This window comes from Eptatretus burgeri, chromosome 12 (assembly GCF_056783735.1).
Source record: "Eptatretus burgeri isolate ZD-2024b chromosome 12, Ebu_testis_v1, whole genome shotgun sequence".
NCBI classification, from domain to species: Eukaryota; Metazoa; Chordata; class Myxini; order Myxiniformes; family Myxinidae; genus Eptatretus; species Eptatretus burgeri.
In genome coordinates this window covers 48,873,061-48,881,328 of record NC_140972.1, presented here as the reverse complement: position 1 = coordinate 48,881,328, position 8,268 = coordinate 48,873,061, and the positions used below count along the sequence as shown (strand labels likewise).

General features: G+C 46.4%; 1 long non-coding RNA gene across 1 annotated transcript; it reads right to left on the bottom strand.

Annotated features, from left to right (window-relative positions):
- Positions 1 to 3,445: 3,445 nt before the first annotated feature.
- On the bottom strand, positions 3,446 to 7,148 carry LOC147015573 (uncharacterized). The gene is made up of 3 exons (XR_015050119.1): positions 6,887 to 7,148; positions 4,092 to 4,258; positions 3,446 to 3,839 (listed from the first exon to the last, which is right to left on the bottom strand). It is a non-coding gene; the product is annotated as an uncharacterized LOC147015573 (long non-coding RNA).
- Between the last annotated feature and the right edge of the window lie 1,120 nt (positions 7,149 to 8,268).

Sequence of the window (8,268 nt, the reverse complement as noted above, 5' to 3'; positions counted from 1 at the left end):
TTGTTCTAGGGGCTATTTCGTCTTGGTCAAGATGAGGGAAATAATGTGGGGAAGAACAAAGAGTTCAATCTCAGTTTATATAATGTTTGGTTGTGTTGTGAACTGGAACAATGGTTCGGACAGACCTCGACACACCTTCGGATCTGAACCTGCTTCGAGCTGCACGGTGGTGCATGTGTATTAGTGACCATGCATCATAGTCATAGTCATACGAGCCAAGGCCTAGATTTCAATAGACCACCAGCTTACGGTGAACTGTTCCCGCAGAGCTCTCTGGGGTCGGTCTGTCTGTCTGTCTGTCTCTCTCTCTCTCCCCTCCCCCCCCCCCCCGTTCCATTTTTTATTCCAAACTAGCAGGGTTACCCAGCGTTGCCTGGGTGAGGGGGTGGGGTACTGAGAAGTGGGGAGAAGCAGGATAGCCGGCAGGGCTGAGAATGGGTCAGGTGGATCCGGGATAGGAGAACTGATGCGGTGAGGGTTGGGGAACTGTGAAGTGGGCAGGAGAGACAGAACACCAGTGGGTAAAGGTGTCTTCAGGGTCTTGGAGTCTTGATGGTCTTTAAGGTCTTAAGGTTCTTGCAGGTCATTGGGGTGTTCGGGGTCTTTGAGGTCTTAAAGAGTCTTTGGGGTCTTATAGTTCTTAAGGCTCTTTGAAGTCTTAAGGTTTATTTTTTTTTGGGGGGGGTCTTAAGGGTCTTCGGGGTCTTTTCTCCCAAGCATGTAGAAAGTCTTCTCTCAAGCATGTATTATAATTTCTCAAGCATGTTAAAAAAAGGTCTTTTGGTTCTTGGGGGTCTTTAAAGGCTGAGGTTTTGGATGAAAATACACTTTGGCCAACCCTCGGGTCAGACTTGGTCTGTGTGCCAAATGTGGTGGTTGTTGACCCAGTCGTCTTTGCAAACAGACAGACAGATATCCGATGAATCTTATTTCTTAGATTAGAATGCCATGCCGTGGTGGAAGGACGTATTAAGCTGCTTTATATACCTTAACACGGCATGCGTTTAAAACATGGGAATTCTATCGGATTTTTTGTGGTATAGTAGAGTCTTTGAAGGTCTACAGGATCTACAGAGTCTTAGGGGTCTTTGGGTCCTCTGGGACGTTTGGGTCTTCTGTGTCCTTGGGGACTTTTGGGTCCTTGGGGACTTTTGAGTCCTTGAGTGATTTTTGGGTTCTTGAGAGCTTTTGGATCCTCAGGGACTTTTTGGTCCTTGGGAACTTCTTGGGTCCTCAGGAACTTTTGGGGTCCTTTGGGTCCTCAGGAGCTTTTTGGGACTTTTGGGTCCTCAGAAACATTTTGGGACTTTTGAATCCTCGGGAACTTTTGGGTTCTCACGGACTTTTTTGGGGACTTTTGGGTCTTCATGAAGTTTTTAGACTTTTGGGTCCTCGGGGACGTTTTTGGGAAGTTTGGGTCCTCAGGAACTTTTTGGGTCTTCAGGATCTTCAGTGGTCTTAAGGTTCTTGGGAGTTTTAAAGGGTCTTCAAAGTTTGAAGGGGTCTCAGCAGTCTGAAGGGCCAAAAAGTAAATTCCAATTGTGCGTAATTAATGAATAGACGTACTGTACGTAATTAATAGACAAAAAGTATGCCCCACACACACACACACGCACACACGCACACGCACACGCACACACACACACACACACACACACACACACACACACACACACGGACACCTCATCCATTTATAGTAGATACTAGCAAAGTACCCGCCCATGGGTGGGTACAGTTATCTGTTGAATGGCGTTGGTCCCGTCTCGATCGGATGAAATTGAGAAATTGACGTTAACCGGTGACCTTGACCCGTGACCTTTGACCTTGACCTTCATCCCCTTATGTCCGTTCCCAAGGGTTACATATGCCAAGTTTCATCTCATTCTATCCAACGGTTTGGCCATCTATAAAGGACAAACAAACATGAAAAATTGACGTTTTAGTCAATTTATGACGTCATAACTCGAAAACCGGAAGTCGGAAGTGAATGTCGTCAATGAACTGTCATTTAATTTTGATTATCTGTCGAATGGCGTTGGTCCCGTCTCAATCGGATGATATTTGAAGTTACCCGGTGACCTTGACCCCTTGACCCCGTGACCTTTGACCTTGAACTTGACCCCCCCCCCCCATGTCTGTTCTCATGTCCCAAAGATCACTCATGCCAAGTTTCATCTCATTCCATCCAACGGTTCGGCCGCCTATAAAGGACGAACAAACAAACAAACAAACACATACATTCAAACATATTCTATTTTTTTAGTGTAGTAGATATCTTCAAGGGACGGGCATGGCGTGGCCATTGTGAATAGGAACGGACTGTTTGTACACCACTTAAGCATGAGTCACATTTGCTCTGCAGATGGGATACGGCGGCCGTACCCCCCCCCTCCTGAATTGACAGAAACGTGCGGCGGCGGCTGCAGAGTTTCTGAGGTGGCCTCAGGGTGGCCCTACGCCGTATGGCTATCTTTTACAGGCAGTAGGGGTCTCCGTGGAATTAAAGCGCGGAGTTATAACTTTTTTTCATTTCGAGGTTGGCCGTAGTAATTCGACAAGCCGTAGCCATGACGTAGATGTGTTCCACGTTGACCATACGTAGGGGGTACGGTGGGCTTGGGTTATTCATGCGTTTTCCGTAGGCTCTTTTCAATGAAAAATGAATTTTGCCAACCCCCAAAAAATTACGGCGGCCGCACTATTTCCACGTTCGCCTTGCGGGCACCTTGAAGCAACCTTGCGTCTGCCTTGAAAATTCTATGGCTGCCGCAGGGATGCCCTAAGGTCACCGTGCGACATCAAATCAAAGACCGTACGGCACCCCCACGTTTTCGGTCTCCACAATTTCTAAATACCCCATGCGGCTACCCAAAAAATAAAAACATGTGACTGCTACATTGTGTGACCGTGGAAATACTGCGGCCACCCTATAATTGCTCGAGGCCGTAGATTTTTTAGACACTACGGCCGCCGAGCCAAATGTGACTGAAGCATTACCGTAGCAGATAAATTTGGCTTACCGCAGCACGAAAATGGAGAACGTATTATTTATTTAGTTCGGTTCCAATTGTGCGTGGAGTTCGGCCAGCTGTGCAGTGAGCCAATGGCTGGAAGACACAGCTTGACTAATTAGGTGCGCTGGCCTTTGGTGGTGTTATATGTCACGTGATATCTCTTAACCAACGAGATTGCATATAAATAAAAAAGCCAGAAAAGTGATATTTAAAGGCTCAGGTCATGGATGAAAAATACCCTTTGGACAATCCCTGGATCAGACTTGGGCTGTGTGCTAAACTTGGTGGTTGTCGGTCCAGCAGTCCTTTCAAAAAATGTGAACAGACAGACAGACAGACAGACATCCGATGAATCTTATTTATTAAGATTGACCAGATCTGAGCATAGTCACATATCCCCCCCCCCTCCCCAACCCCACACCCTTCCTGGTTGAAGCTTCTTTCCAAGCTCTCAAATGGTTTGTGGGAAGAATAGACCAAATACAGACAAAAACACTCGTTCGAGCCGGTTGGTTTAAGAGTTTGGAGTCCTGAGTTTGAACACCTGTCGCACCGTTAAAATATCCAAACAGGTGCGTTGACTCCTCCTGTCATTATTTTCATGTTTGCCAATGAGTACTGTACCATCTTACTGGTACTAATAACAAGTCATTCGAGCGTCCTGCATCGGAGTGGCGACCCATCCAGGATTGTGTCTCCTCGCCAAGGAAAAACTGCCTCGGCAACCCGAGTGCATCTGAAGACGTGAAAGGAGTGGTTCTTTCTTTTCCTCCTCTTCTTTCTCCTCCTCCTCCTCTTCTTCCTCCTCTTATTCCACGTTCCATCCTAAAGAAATGAGCAGGATGTAGTCGAGGACGCTGCAACATCTAGCTCATATCAGGGGTGACACCGAGCTGTCGCCTTTGGAGTTGCAATTATTCAAAGGGTCTTCAAAAGGATTAAGTCACATTAGTTTGTGAACAACCAAATTTCGCCACGTGCCACGTTCTTTGTCATTTTTGGTTAAAAAGCAACTAGAAGTCGGACATTATCCACATCGAGTCTTTTTAAACCGATCGAGCTGAAGCAGTGGCCTACCTTTTAAAAGGCCTGATTCACAGATGGAGCGACACTCCCAAAACCCACAAAGGGCAAGGCAGTCACTGAACGAAGTGACAGTACAAGTTCAGCAATCCACGTTGGTGTCACCAAGGCCACAGTGAAAGCTTCGGCTCAATTCCCAAGCCCCCCTCACCGAGAAGGACCTGTCAGAGTGATATATGAGAGTGTGTGAGGCACGTCTACTCACGGACTTAATTGATTTATTGTCTTTTATGCTGTTAATCTCGTTTTGAGCAACCCCCTGCATTCTCAAACCATCTGCCTTTTTTGCAAGCACGACGATGCTGCACCTGTACCCCAAGCCGGGGACCGTCGCCATTTTTCTATGACTGCGGAGTGAGACGGGGAGTCTCGTTTTATAATGGTGGATACACGGACTAAATGAGTACTCCGGTGGTTCATATTTGACCTGTAGGCTACTTTTGTTGGTACGAGGTGGAATGATGGATGTGGGTTGTAATTATTTTTTGGAGGGAAAATGTCTGTTTGACTGCGTTGGTGTCCAGTTGCCTAAACCCGTGTTTCCCCCGCTTATGGATAAACAAGCTCAAATGAGCTAAGATCCTCGTCCTCTTAATGATGACGTCATAAAAACGAATATGACGTCATTGTGATGTATCAGGTTTGCGATAAATTAAATTATTTTCTGTGCTAATGCCCGGCTTGATTCCCGCAAACAAAATTCAAACAGCTTGCCTCGTTTCGGAGATAATGGTATAGGCGATTTCCATTAGCGGCGATATTATGACGTCAACTTTTTTTCTCGGAAGAATTTCCAAAATCGGAGATGGTTACTGCCTGCGCGTGGGCTTTCTGCATATACATGGCAAGTTTCACGAAGATCGGATGAAAACTCTGGGTTGTGAAATAAAAAATGTCAAAAAATAGGAATGACGTCATAAAAATTGATATGACGTCATAGTGATGTATCATATGTGCGGTAATTCATCTCTGCTAATCAGGTCAGGTCACGTATGGGAGCATGTGCCAGAACAGCGCGTCGCTGCGTCCACTTTCTGCCGGTACTCCAGGGGCCTCCGTCTGGCCATCCCCCAGGCAGATGCCAGGCCCATCCCCATCTCCTTTAGATGATGGTCCACTTGCTGCAACCATGAGGCACGTGGTCGGCCCACTGGCCTCCTCCACTCATGAGACTCCCTCGCTGAGAGAATCTGGTGAGCAGAATCAGCGTCAGGAAAACGAGCTACATGTCCATACAGCCACAACTGACGCTCACGGACTATGCAGGTAACAAATCTCATCCAAGTCTCTCTCAGCAACCGCTCGTTGGACACAAAATCCGACCAGCGATAGCCAAGGATTCTCCGAAGAGACCTGGTACCAAAGGAATTAAGTCTCCGTCTCAGATCCTTGGTCAGAGTCCAAGTCTCGCACCCATAGAGCAAGACTGGAAGTACCAAGGACCTGAAGACTCGGACTTTCGTCCTCCCGCACAGGTACCGGCAGCGCTACACCCCATGATCCAGTGAATCCATGACTCCCCAGGCCCGACCCAGACGTCTATTGACCTCTGACTCGCAGCCAGCAGAGACATGAATATCACTGCCAAGGTAAGTGAATCTCTCCACGACCTCAACATCCTCACCACAAACAGGCACAGACAGGACAGCAGCATCCAAGATGTCACCGAAAGCCTGGATCTTAGTTTTGACCCAAGAACCCGTAATCCAAGCGGCTCCGACTCCTCATTCAGCACCTCGAGGGCCCCCAAGAGGATGTCTAAAGTCTCCGCAAAGATGACTGCATCATCTGCAAAATCAAGGTCCGAGATCTTGACATTCCCAAATGATGCACCGCAGCTAGATCTCTCCGACATCCTCCCTAAAATCCAGTCCATACAAGTGCTGAAAAGTGTGGGGGCCAGTACACACCCCTGGCGAACTCCAGTAACAACTGGAAATAAGTCAGAGATGGTACCACCACACTTCACAGCACTCTCAGTACCAGAGTAGAGTTCAGACATCAGATCGATCAGTTTTGGTGGCACCCCACGAAGACCAAGAATCCTCCAGAGGACATCCCGATTCACTGAATCGAATGCTTTACAGAGATCAACGTAGGCTGCAAGCAGACCCTGCCTCCAAATCCTGCCACCAACCTCCTAATAAAAAAGTAACCCAACTGCAGGAGGACGTCCGCAGACACAGTTGGGCACTAGATATGGATGGCCGTTGGCTCACAAGGAGCTCCTCTGCCCATTGACAGGTTTTGTTTTTAATCCTTCTGGGTGTCCATATCCAGACACCCTGCTAATGCCCTGTTCGATTCCCGCAAACAGAATTCAAAAAGGTTGCCTAGTTTGAGATAATTTTTTAGGCGATTTCCATTAGCGGAGATATTTTGACGTCATAACTTTTTATTCTGGGAGGAATTTTCAAAATCGGAGATATACGCCAAGTTTCAGGAAGTTTCGATGAAAACTGTAAGCTGTGAAACAAAAAAGTCCACAAAAAGAAGATGAAGAACAACAACGTGAGTAAGACTTCGAGATCCTCCACGAGGATATAAAAAAATCAAGATGGCGGCGAGTGAAGAAACAAAGACGGTGAGGTGGGAACGGCGAATAATTTGTCCGACAGGATCGCCGATAGACCCATGGAGTTGTGCACATTCGTCTCTGTGCCGTCTAGACTGGGTTTGAATCCCGACCCAACTACAAACCGTCATCCTGGTGCTTCCCAAGCATGCGGGGCGAAGGAAGCATCAATGTGTGTTTGTCCCTCGGATGGGCGTTAAACGGAGCGTCTCACCTGCCAGTGTTAGTTAGTGGACGTCAAATATCCCACGGTGTCCTTCGCGAAGAGTAAGCGACCTCTCGCCGGCATCCTGGGCAAATTATAAATTCCTGCACGAACCGACAGAGGGCGTTGCATTGACGACACGGCCACGCCCCCAGCCAACGATGCTCCTCGTGGCCTTGTGCTGCACGTGAAAGGAAAAGAAGAACAAGAAGAAGAGGCAAATAATTATGAAATGTATGATCAACGAAACCATCAAGGCAGTTGATTGGAATTTCCAGCCCATTATTTCCATAGCGTGACAATGGTTGCCCATGAAGGAGACGTGCAAGATGATATTGCAGAGTTGTCATCAAACATTCAAATCAATATTCCAATCACCCATGATGGGCTTCAAGACCATTTGGACCCCAGTTTCTTACTCATGGCAACACTGCTGGCAAGATATTATTATTATTACTAGTACGTGCCCGTACGTGCGTGGCCTTACGTGAAAAAAAGAAAGAAGAATTGTGACGTCAATCGTGATGTCATAGCACTGTGTCCTGTCATTGGTTTGGTAAATAAATGGCCATAACTTGGGAACCACTTGTCCGATTTAATATCAAACCTTGAAAAGGCACATACTCAGGTCCCCAGCATTATACCTGGCAAGTTTCAATTAGATCGGACCAGTGGTTGTCGAGAAACAGCGGTCGCAGACAGACAGACAGACACAGAGATTTCTGGAATTACAAGTCTGAAGACGACGATGATTCACGAGCGGTATTTGATGATGCAGATTGTTTCAGAAGTCAAGGATGAGACAATGTGATAATTTTTGACCAAGTTATAAAATGATCAACATGATGTGGTACGGGTGACAGGTTATTAGCTGCAAAATGTCGAAAACCCGGTTTTGTTCAACAACTTTCAAAATTTTATCTTTGCATATCCTTTAAAGGTCACAAAACAATGTTGTGAACATTAAAATAAGGAAACAGGATACGTGCTATAGCTTATTGGAGTTAGTTCATCGAAGAAGGTCGAAAACCCGGTTCAAATCCCACAACTTTGAAAATTTGACCTTTGTGGCCTTTAAAGGTCAAAGGTCAAGGATTATGACCTTTGGTGCAAAACTTCCTCTGGAACATTCCAGGAACAATATAACGTCACATAAGCTATATGGCATTTCGCACTCCTCGGATTATCCATACTTTGATGAAATCAGCGTAAAAACAAACTTGAAGGGGGCGCCACGGGCAAGGTGTTCGAGATAGAGAAAAATGGTTTGAAGACTTTCGTTGGGGAATGACCTTAAGATAATGCATAAAAAATATTGTCATCCGAGCTCTCAAAGTTTGGGCGGTCTTATGATTTTTATGTCAAAATTCACAATTTTCTAAGTTTTTGAC